The 11727-nt window shown below is 33.8% G+C and overlaps 1 pseudogene; it reads left to right on the forward strand.

Moving 5' to 3' along the window:
- The first annotated feature begins 1629 nt into the window (after positions 1 to 1629).
- LOC128190252 (actin-6-like) lies at positions 1630 to 11445 on the forward strand (annotated as a pseudogene).
- The last annotated feature ends 282 nt before the right edge of the window (positions 11446 to 11727 follow it).

The raw sequence follows: 11727 nt of genomic DNA on the forward strand, positions 1-11727 counted from the left end.
AAAATCTGATGAGCTGCAAAGCTTAAAGAAATAAAGAATGAATGAATAAAAAGAAATTAAGATCAACGTGATTACTTCCGAAATAATTACTTGATCTCATGAAAAAGGTTTAAATTGTTGAATTGTAAAGTTGGTCATTATTTACGTGATTAGATAAGTAACAATAAAGGCATTTACTTCGAACATTAGTTTTACTATTTGATAGTCTCGAGCTCATGCATGATTCACATGCTATAGACAATTTCAAACGAGACCAATCTCATGATCTTGATTATATTTTGAATGAATATTTTATAGAATTCAAGGGTATACTTATGCCATATTTACATAGTATTTTTAATCGTATACCGGTATTATCATCCGGTTATTTTCCTACACAATGGTCAGATGCAGTTATTGTTCCTGTTTTTAAAAAGGGTGACCCAGTTGACCCCAACAATTATCGAGGTAAAAGTCTTATCAGCTGTTTTTGTAAATTGTTTACCTCAATATTGATTAGTAGACTTATATAATGGGCATCTTCTAATAGTATTGTCACAGATGCACAGTTTGGTTTTCAACCTATGTTAGGTACTACAGAAGCAATTTTTGCACTTCATTGTCTGGTTTCACAAGCGCTTCAAACTAAAAAACGGTTTTATTTTTGTTTTGTTGATTATAAGAAGGCCTTTGACTCTATCAATAGGGAGAAATTGTACAGAAAATTAAAGTATTATGGTATACAGGGAAAGTAACTTGCAGTAATTCGTTTAATGTATTCCAGAATTAGAACGTGTGTTAAATCTTCTGGTCATATTTCCAATTTCTTTGAAAATCATGTTGGTCTTTTACAAGGAGAAGTGTTGTCTCCCATGTTGTTTGTATTATATGTTAATGATCTTGAAAATGAATTTATAAGAAAAGGGACTGCCCCTACTGACCTACAATTACTAAGTCTTTATCTTCTTATGTATGCTGATGACAGGGTATTGTTTTCTGAATCAATTGATGAGCTACAGAGCATGTTGAATATTTTACAGTTCTATACAAATGAATGGATCCTTGATGTAAATGTATCTAAAACTAAAGTGGTTATTTTTAGAAATGGTGGGAATTACCTGGGGAGACTATATTGAACTCTGGCGTAGGAATAAATACGACTATAAAAAATATTTAAATTGTTCGTACCATTTAAAATCTTACTATTTTCAGGGTATTTATAAATAAGTTTCCTTGAAAAACAATGCTTCAGCATACATTAGATCGAATTCATCTATTATTTTCAAGAACTAAGTCTTGTCAGCAGCAATGATTTGTGCTGAGGTCCAAACACTGTTTCACTTTCGGTTTGTCTGAGTAACTGCATAGGAGAGTTGATTAAAATCAACTCCCAAAAATTATGCAAACATACTGATAGTAAATAACATTTTTTCCAGTGAACGTGCAATCGACCTATGACCTATTGGTGTGCCAACAAGCATTACAAATTATATATACCAGAAAAAACAATTACAGCTCATCTTTAAAAACAATAAATGTTTCATGTGTATACGAATGTAATAAGGCATTAAAGAAAAAATTGGCTTTAAAAAACAATAAATGTATCATGCGTATTTGAACGTTATACGGCAGTCCAAAGAAAAAAAATATTTCGCTTTACACGAAATGGTCTCCTTACTGAGCAGTTCAATCATAGGAATTCAACAGCACAATTTAAAGGTAAATGATTTATCTAAATTCGTTATAAATGTGTATTCCTCTTAAAGTTTCATTGTTGTGAAAGAAGTTACAGATATACTATATTACTTTTATAAGTTTGTGACAAATAGAGTTTATGGTTGACCGTAACGACTGTGACCGTGCATGTTAGGTCTATGTAACATAGTATGTTTCACCCTCGTCCAGACCACCCGGTAAGCATCTACCCAAAAGGATTTAAATGTTTGTTCTTGTAGAACAAACGATGAGAAAAATAAAGAGAAAACAAAATGCCCTATGCTTAGAATTGGCAATAGGAAGTCAATCTTTACTACTGCGGGCATAGGAGACTATAAATATATAAAGTTATCTTCCGGTTTGTCGATGTGATTCCGATCCGTCTTATAAGAATTCGCAAAGCAACTGAACGTTTTGTAAACATGATTTTTCTATGATCAATTGCTTTAAAAACCTGTTAACTATAGCCATGAGTTCTGACGACGACGATTGGATGGATGTGGTTGTCATTGACAACGGGTCAGGGTCGTGTCAATCGGGATTTGCCGGAGAAGATGCCCCTCGATCCATTTTTCCCTTGGTGGTAGGAAGACGCAGAGAAGGGGTACGTAAGCACATGAAGTATAAGCATTCCATAGACTATGTTTTGGTTTATACTTATGTCTTATTATTATTTAGATATTGAAGCACTCCCACAGCGTGTAGTTTCCCTCACATTCATATATTTGCATTATAGTCAACTGTGTAAAAACACCCCGTGAACCCAAAGCATACTAACGTTCAATTTGCAATTGCCGGTATCACAATAACATTTTAAAACAAAGACCCGATGCCTATTGAATGCATTTATAATGTTGTTTATAGATAAAAGATTTCAATGCCTCAAAGTCTGAGAGTTTTGTGGGGGACCAAGCTGTTTCACTGAGCACAGTTCTGTCCCTTCGTCATCCCATAGAGAGGGGTGTAGTCACCGATTGGGATGCCATGGAGACGATATGGCACCATGTTTTCGAGACTGATCTAAGGACAAAGTCAGAAGACATGAAGGTTCTTATGACGGATACTATTTTGAATCCAGCAGGAAATCGGGAAAAAATGACAGAGGTTACTATCCAATTATTTACGAAAGCCTATTTTGTAGATAAAAAAAAACATCCGTAATTATTAGTTGATTTGAAGAGACAGTACAGCTGAAAACGCGCGTGAATTACTTCAGATTTACCCTAGTATGGTTAGGAAATAAGAAAAATGACGTTGATTATGACAGTTGATTGAAGTATATATAAAAATCCCTTTCATATACCTCATTAATGTAATTATGAGCTTCCGGAAATTTAAGGGTCGTACAAACCGAAATAATCTTATATCGATTCGATTATTTGTACCACGTGGATTTTGATTGACAGTAATTGCATGACACGTGTTGAAAACTACAAGATCTCCCCCCGACTTATGTCAAATAACCCCTCAAGGGGCATGAATTTAGGTTGTAACAACTTCTATAATACACACGCAAAGTACATCCTTACAAAAAAATAAAAAATAATTGTGGTTATTTTAAAAACTTTGAACAATTATTACCTGGGAGAAGTAAATAGTAAGTAGAAAAGACATATTTCTATCAAAAAACATGTCCGGGAGAAACTTCGCGAGCCTTGCATGTGTTTTGTTTACAATAAATACGCATGCGTAATAGTTTGAACCCCCGTAACACTTTGCGATGTAAATATTCATTGGTTATTCGTAATTTATTTTAATGAAATAATTAGATTTATTTCATGGAGAAATTTGTAATTTTCTGAAAGTTTATACATTTATGAGTAGTACAAATTAAAATACCGAACCCGATCGGAATTTTTTTTCAAGCTGTGTTTTTTAATAAGATGCGCCGTACTGTCTCTTTGATTTTTCTATTGCATGAAATAACAGTTGTGATTTGTATCATGCTCCATTCAGGTATTGATGGAGACATTCCACGTTCCTGGCTTCCATGTGAAGAATCAAGGCATTCTCTCGGTGTACGGATCCGGAAGGGGGAGTACTGTAACAGTGAACATAGGAGACGGCGTCATTCAAGTATTTGTTATTTATGAAGGTACATCTACCTTATACTCATAAATCAGTTTCTATTATGCGTTTGATTTCATCGTGATATAAAGAAGATGGGGGAAGAAGATGGCGCAACTGCCCATTTGGTTTTGTCGTAAAATACAACTTCAAAGTTTACATTCTTTTCAATTAAAAATATATGATGTTTTAATACAACTTTACAAAAGGGTGATTTCTAACTATATATATTCAGTTCGAAATATTTATAAAAACGATAAGAAAAAATATTAAAACCTAAAGTTTTGCTGATTTCGAACCCACATCCTAAACACCCAAGTTCTATAAAGTTACCTAAAGTCTGGTGCCACTAACCACTGAGCCATTTCATTCACAACAAAGTTCGTTGTTTAAATGCTATATGAGACGTTGGCCACAAATTAACGGACTTGTATTATTTTTCTAAAAGGTTCAATTATTGGGCTAAAAAATGACATTTTTAAAGTATAGTGGGTCATCTCTCCACATTTTTGTTGATTAAAATCGGTTTAAATTCTATTAAACCGCATTTAGACTCTGACAAAAATATGGAGCTCAGACCCACTCTATAAAAGAAAAGGCATTGAAGTTGTAAAAATGACACTATTTGGGGATTTTGACACGCATACGCCAGTTTGAATCAACAAGTATACACGTATTTAAAATATCCAAGGGTTACAAACCGATGTTACGTTAAATAAACATTGTTTTTAATTATTTTGTTCAAAATCATCAGATTTAATGATATTTAAATTTTGCAGTATCTAATCATTCCTCATTTGGGCATTTTACACGCCTTATTCACCCATCTTCTTTCTCTACAAGTCCCAACTTCATGATCAATATTGCATTTCATTGTAAGTAAATATTTTGATGCAAATTTCCACTGACTTGGATCCGCCAAAGCGTGTCCACCGCCTTACTCTCAATTTCACTATTTCGAGCTATTTTATAGAAAATGATAGTAGGTTTTTAATTAATTTTACAATAACTACTTATCAGGGAAAATTCAATTATAGCTTACGGACATAATATGTCTCGCGTTGAAACACAAAAGGTGTAAACAGTGACTCTGGTGCAGGCATGTTTGAGTAAATTGGTAAAATATCTTAATTTATAAGTATTGATATAGGTAAACACCTTAAAAGTTAACTCTATTTATTTTACAGCGATTGATAAACAAGTTCAACAATTTATATTAACGATTCCCTATCCTCAGCAATGTTCGATAACTATAAAAAAAAATTATTCGTACCATAAATTAAATCTATCTTTCATATACTAATAAACAAATTTTAATGAGTTCTAAAGTGTTAATATTACATGCAAGCCTCAACGAACTGCTTAGCTTATAGTTTCACGGAGAACTAGTACCCACTGCGAAGAGGGGTTCGACCCGCCTATGCCCAGGTACAACCGATTTTTTTTTTATAATTCGATCTTAATTTGTATATTTATTCCATAATATCCATCGTGGCCAAAATTGCAATAACTTCGTAAAATGCATGGATACCATCGGTAAATTTTTTTCATTTCATTTCATTTGTAATGTTTGAAGGATGAATAACATTTTATGATGAAAAAAAATTGAGGCTGAGGATTGGAGAACTTTTTTTTAATCTCTCTCGTTAGCACGGATGTAAGTGCGAGGGGGGGGGGGGGGCTTTAATGTGGGAGGAGCCGGAGTACATGTACCCGGAAAGAACCCACGTGTCCAAGCGGGCGACTGTCATACCCTATCACATATACAACCACTGTCGATTGAACTGGGTTGCATCTGTGAGATGCGAGTACTTTGTCCACTACGCTACTTGGGCACCCTATAAAAGTCGTGTAAACTCCAACAACTACTAATCTTCTTGGACTTTTTCGCCAGATGGAAAGATAAAACAATCGTCTTTCTCCTGATTTGGTTATATTTTACTCGTAAACTACTAACGATACCACTGAACTTTGCCGAAGATATTTTGTTATTGATTCAGTATTATCAATAATTAAGTGGATTTCGTTCTGTTGGTAAAACGACCAAATTAATATTACATATTTTAGTCAGATCGTATGTTTTGAAATAATAGAAAAAGAAGATGGGTGGATAAGGCTTGTAAAATGCCCATACATGGTCGGACAAGCTACCGAAAAAATAAAATATCAATAAATCTGATAGTTTAAAAAAAAACCCATTTAAAACAATATATTTTTAACATATCATTGATTTGTAGCCTATAAATATGTTCAATACTTGGAATATGTTGACTCAAACAGGCGTAGACGTATCAAAATCATTTCTTAGAACTTCAAGGCATTTTCTTTCATGGAGTGGGTCTGTGTTTCATATTTTTCTCATAATCTAAATAAGGTCTAATGGAAAACAAACCGATTTCAGTAAACAAAAATGTGGAGAGATGACCCACTATACATTAAAAATATCATTTTGTGTTCCAACAATTGAACGTTATGAAAAAATAGTACAAAGTTACACATAATATTTAAATAGCGTACTATGGTGTGTCAATGGCTCAGTGGATAGAGCACCTGATATAAACAAACCCTATATATTGAGGGTTTTAATGTTACGGGTTCGATACCACCAAAATTTTAGGCAATATTTTTTTTTCCTTATCGTTTGATAAATATTCTAAAGACTGAATATAGTTAGAAATTGTGCTTTTACAAACTTGTTTTATACATGTAATATATTTGAATGGATTTAATTGGGGAAAAATAAAGTGTATTTCACGACTGAACCGAATGGGCATTTGCGCAATCTTATCCCCCCATCTTCTTTCCCTTGAAAGATACCGGTATTCAGATTGTGGTATATAATCAATGAAGTCTTTTATTGAAAGAATTCAATCTTATACACTACCAGGAATGACGGTTCTTGCAGCAAACAGACGACTAGATCTTGCAGGGAGAGATTTAACCCTTTATCTACAGAGACTTCTGTACGACAGGGGATATTCATTTACCACTCATGGTATGAAGCTCTGTGCTGCCCTAAATTTAACAAACTCTACAAACTTGAATTTGTTTTGGTACATAGAAATATACAAACGATGTCATTGAATAAGTCGATTTGTTTTTTCTTTAGCGGAGATGAAGATTGTAGAAGACATGAAAGAAAAGTTATGTTTTGTGAGCCAGGATTATATAAAGGACCAGATAACTGCTGAGACGACTTCATATTTAGATAAGTCGTACACACTGCCAGACGGAAGTCAAATCACACTGGGACATGAGAGGTTTCAATGCCCGGAAGCTCTGTTTCAACCATGTTTAATAGGTTATTTTTTTTTTATTTACCGTTGATTTTCTTTTTCTAAACATGAAACGGACACCTTTAAATATGATATCGCAAAATCATAGATGCAGTTTGATCGATGGTGATGATGATGATGATGATGATGATGATGATGATCTAATGGTGGTTGTAATGATTAAGTTACATTTACCAAGTATCCAAGTCAAGAATTAATCCGACATTTTATTTGCGCTGATTGCGGTAGGTGTTTGATTGGTAGCTATATTACTTCCCTGCGTTTCTAGGCCTGGACTGTGACGGGATCCATCAGCAGATTAACCAGTGTATCCTGGAGTGTGGCCTGGATATGAGGAGATTGCTGTACTCTAATATCGTCCTATCCGGAGGAACTACGATGTGTCCGGGTACTTCTTACAAAGCATGTTGACATCATTTAATGTTGAATAGTTGTTCTTATATAATATCTTTGCTCCATAGAGGCATTGAATACTATACTTTGTTGATAAGAGACTGCATGTTGGGGTGTAACGTAGAACGGAAAGAGAGACGGTAAGCAAACCGGAACGGAGAGCGGAAATTAGGGTATAGCTATAGGACAAAAACGATATACATTGTATTTAGGAAGATGGTTGGTCAATAAATCAACCATCAAATATATCTTAACATTATAGACCTAATATTTTTAGCCATGAAGTATTATTTAATTCCTAATACTTCAGCTTTAAAAATTTAAATCATTTTACAAAGCTCTCCTGAAGGAGATTGATATAATCCTGAAGGAGATTGATATAATAGTTTAAAAATCGCAACGACCACCCAGCTCTCTTAATTATTTATATCTTACAGACTTATGATAGCAATAATTAATTATTAAAAGAGTTGCTTTATTAAAATTTTTCTTATGAATCTCCCTCAACTAAAGCATTGTTTTTCATTTGGTTAAGTGATGAAAGTTGAAATAAAACGTACATAGAATTAAATTGCAAAAAAATTATGTAATGATTTATTAATAGTCATTCTTAATTATACATCATTGAGAAGACTGATAAAATCAAGAAATTTTTCTTCATAATATGTCTTGTTCACCAGGACCTGGCTTTTTTAACAGACACTTTGATCGTTTGATCATGTTGATAGGATCAACAATGATGTAGTTTCCTAGCACCTTTATTTATTATTTCCCTTTGATATCGGACTTGATGTCCTAGTTTAGGATCTACAATTGCAGGCCCCTTTTTAATACCTACAGCGTACATGTCATCTTCTCAAATCTCGGGTTTCTTGTCCGCCCCAAGTGTCTTGAAGGAGAGCAGCTAGCCAATTAGAAACTCTTTATTTACGTCACCTGAGGTGACCTATTGTAATTGGTCTTCGTCCGTCGTCGTGCGTTAACAATTTTACGTTTTTAACTTCTTCTTGAAAACTACAAGGCCAATTACTACCATTTTTGGTGTGAAGCATCTCTTTGGTAAGAAGAATCTAAATTGTGATATTAATGGCTCTACCACCCCCAGGGTGCCACAGGCGGGGCCAAATATGCAAAAAAGCAGTCTACCAAAATTGTGAAATTCATGGCCCTTGGGTCGGGGTTCAGGATCTATGGAGGGGCCACTAGGCCATATAGTAAAAATGTCTTACAAAATCTTCTTCTCTACTCCCATATATATTTAATAAAAACCGAATGCATGGTTATGATGTCCACAAACTCCTCTACCTAAATTGTGAAATTCGTGGCCCCTGGGTCAGGGGTTCAGGTTGTAGGGGGGCAATATGGCCATATAGTGTTAATGCATATACTGTTTAAAAATCTTCTCCTCTACTCTCACAAATCTCTATGAAATACTGACTTCATAATTATCTTTAGCAGGAAGTCCTCTATTAAAATTGTAAATTTAATGTCCTCTAGACAATGGGTGTTGACTCTAAGGCGGGGCCAAAATGGATGTATATTGTTAATGTATATAATGTTTAAAAATTATCTTCTCTACTCCCACACACCTGTAGGGAAAACTAAATTCATGATTTTATAAGTCCTCTACCAAAATTTTTTTAATTTCATGTCCCCCGAGGTAGGGTTTCTATATCTAGGGCCGGGCCAAAACACTCATATAGTGTATAAGGTTGGGATTCTTAATGCAGGGTGTGGCTAAAAACATGGTCTTTAGTGTTAATGTATAGAGAATGTATAAGAAAAGTCTACTGACAAGGAATAAAAACTGACTGCATATTTAGAAAAAAAAAAAACATTAAGCTGTCATCTTTTATAATATTTCATGCCACCTACATGTAAGGCAAGTGTTATGGCTGGAAGGGAGGGGTATATTTGTCTTGTTATTTTATTCTGCTCAGGAATTTCAATGAAAGAAATGAGATACCCTGGTAATTCACATACATGAGTATTTAGAAAAGAAAAAAGAATGAAGCTGTGTATCAAAGTTAAGATACTGTGAAAGTTAATTGAGTTATCTTCCCTTGCTTTTTCATAATGGAGTTATTAATCATTAAATATAATGAAATTAAGAAGTTGTATGATAAAAAAATACTATGCATGTATATATTTATTTATTGAAACAAAATCAGTTTTTTTTAAGTTTTAATATAAATAAATAGATATTAATAGTTAAATATTAATTGGCTAACCAAAATCACTGATAAACAGTACATGTAAATGATTTTGGTATGAATACCGAAGGTAATTCACATATGAACGTTCGCGTAGAATGAAATTCGGAAGTTGGACCAGAAGTGAAGAAAAATATTTTGCTTTATCGCATTTCTTTATTATGTTTTTTGTTTAAGGTGGAATAACACGCCTGGAAAAAGTCCCCCAAATTAACAGGAAATTTCTTCATAATGAAAAATATGATGATATATAAACTGTACAAATGTCAAATAAGTGAACAATTTGCAGTGTGGGGATAAAAAATGAATATCTGAAATAATTATTCCAGTTAGTAACAACAAAATCCCCTGCGGGATTCGAACTCGGGATGTACGGATCACAAGTCCGACACTTTATCCACTCGGCTGTGAAGTAAGTTACATGTTTCAGTCCATAAAATCCTTTTAATAAAACGAAATGTCGTTTCGATCAGCGGTCAGCCATTTTGTGATGATGTGTTATTCAACCTTAAATGCCCACAGGGAGAGTTTCTGTCTGCCCCTTGGGATGGGGGATGGGAGGCTGTTTTAATAAAACATGTCTACTAGCCACCTTGTTTTAGTTTATCTATGAAAACATATACACATATAACCTATCTTGAAAGTTAAGAAATATGGGAAAATTCTTTTGATCTATTTGACTCCATTGTGATCTTTATAAGTTTTTCGCTATAATTATAGGATTCATAGTCCTTTTTGAAAGATTTCAGGCAGGAAGGTGGTCGTCATTACAATATTATAATTAATTAAATGCGTATATGAGACTCCTCGACAAGTTTGTGTATGGGCTATGGTACTCGGGTGACCGTTAAGGCGTATTGGCCTATTGTTTTTTCAAGTTAAGTACTTAACATGAGAGATGTTTCTTATTCCGTTCCGTTCCGCTTTCCGTTCTGATTTCCCGTCAAGCAATACTTGTGATGGTGTCGCTGTTGGAGTATTCTGAATGATTCGTTATTATGGTTATCGTATTATTCAATTGTTGCCGCCGATATTGACAGTTGCCGAGCAAAATATCATAGCTTTAGACAAGCATAAAAAGTGATAGAATTTCAGTGTCATATTTCTCAACTTTTACAGGATTTGCCGATAGACTGGAGCTTGAATTGCGAGCTTTGGTACCGAGATCCACAAGGGTAAAGATACTAGCTCCCCCCGAACGTAAATATTTGTCCTGGATCGGAGGTTCAATCATAGGATCTCTGTCTACCTTTCAACAGCAATGGATTACTCAGGAAATGTATCAAGAAGCTGGACCCGGAATAGTTCACCAAAGATGCGCAAATGTATAGGGATAAAAACACATAAACATATGATGCATTTCAAAGACAAAATATCAAACTGAACCAAAAACTTCGGGATCTTCGTGTTGTTGGACTGGAGTTTGAAATGGTTTTTTTCTTATATGCATGCATTTTGTAAAAGCAGAAAGAAAAAGATTTGAGTACGAGCACATTCGCTATACAGTGATTTGAGTACGCGCATAATTTTGTGCTATACAGTGATTACGAATACAATACATTCATCAGCAATCCTGTACCACCGTTTGTATACTTCTGTGTGCTCCTATCGACAGTGGTTGTTGTACACGAAGCAGATATTTATTAACTTTCAGAAAACCCCATTGGGGAAAGTCTATATATTGGATATTAATGTCGTGTCAGAGAAAAAAAGCCCATCCAAAATCTCATCTATAGAGCTACACTGCTGTGATTTGCAAAGTAATAGATGTTATATATATATATATATATATATATATATATATATATATATATATATATATATATATATATATATATATATATATATATATATATATATATATATATATATATATATATATATATATATATTTATATATATATATATTCTAGAATTTGAAAGAGTAGAAATATGATCAACAATGAGGGCACTAAATGGTCCATATTTCGTTATATGAATTCAATATATAGGAGAAATCTGATTGAAAACATGTAGAGATAATACTCCCAAATTTATTGAAATAGCTTTTCAAGTTAACCATG

This window comes from Crassostrea angulata, chromosome 6 (genome assembly GCF_025612915.1).
Source record: "Crassostrea angulata isolate pt1a10 chromosome 6, ASM2561291v2, whole genome shotgun sequence".
Classification (NCBI taxonomy): Eukaryota; Metazoa; Mollusca; class Bivalvia; order Ostreida; family Ostreidae; genus Magallana; species Magallana angulata.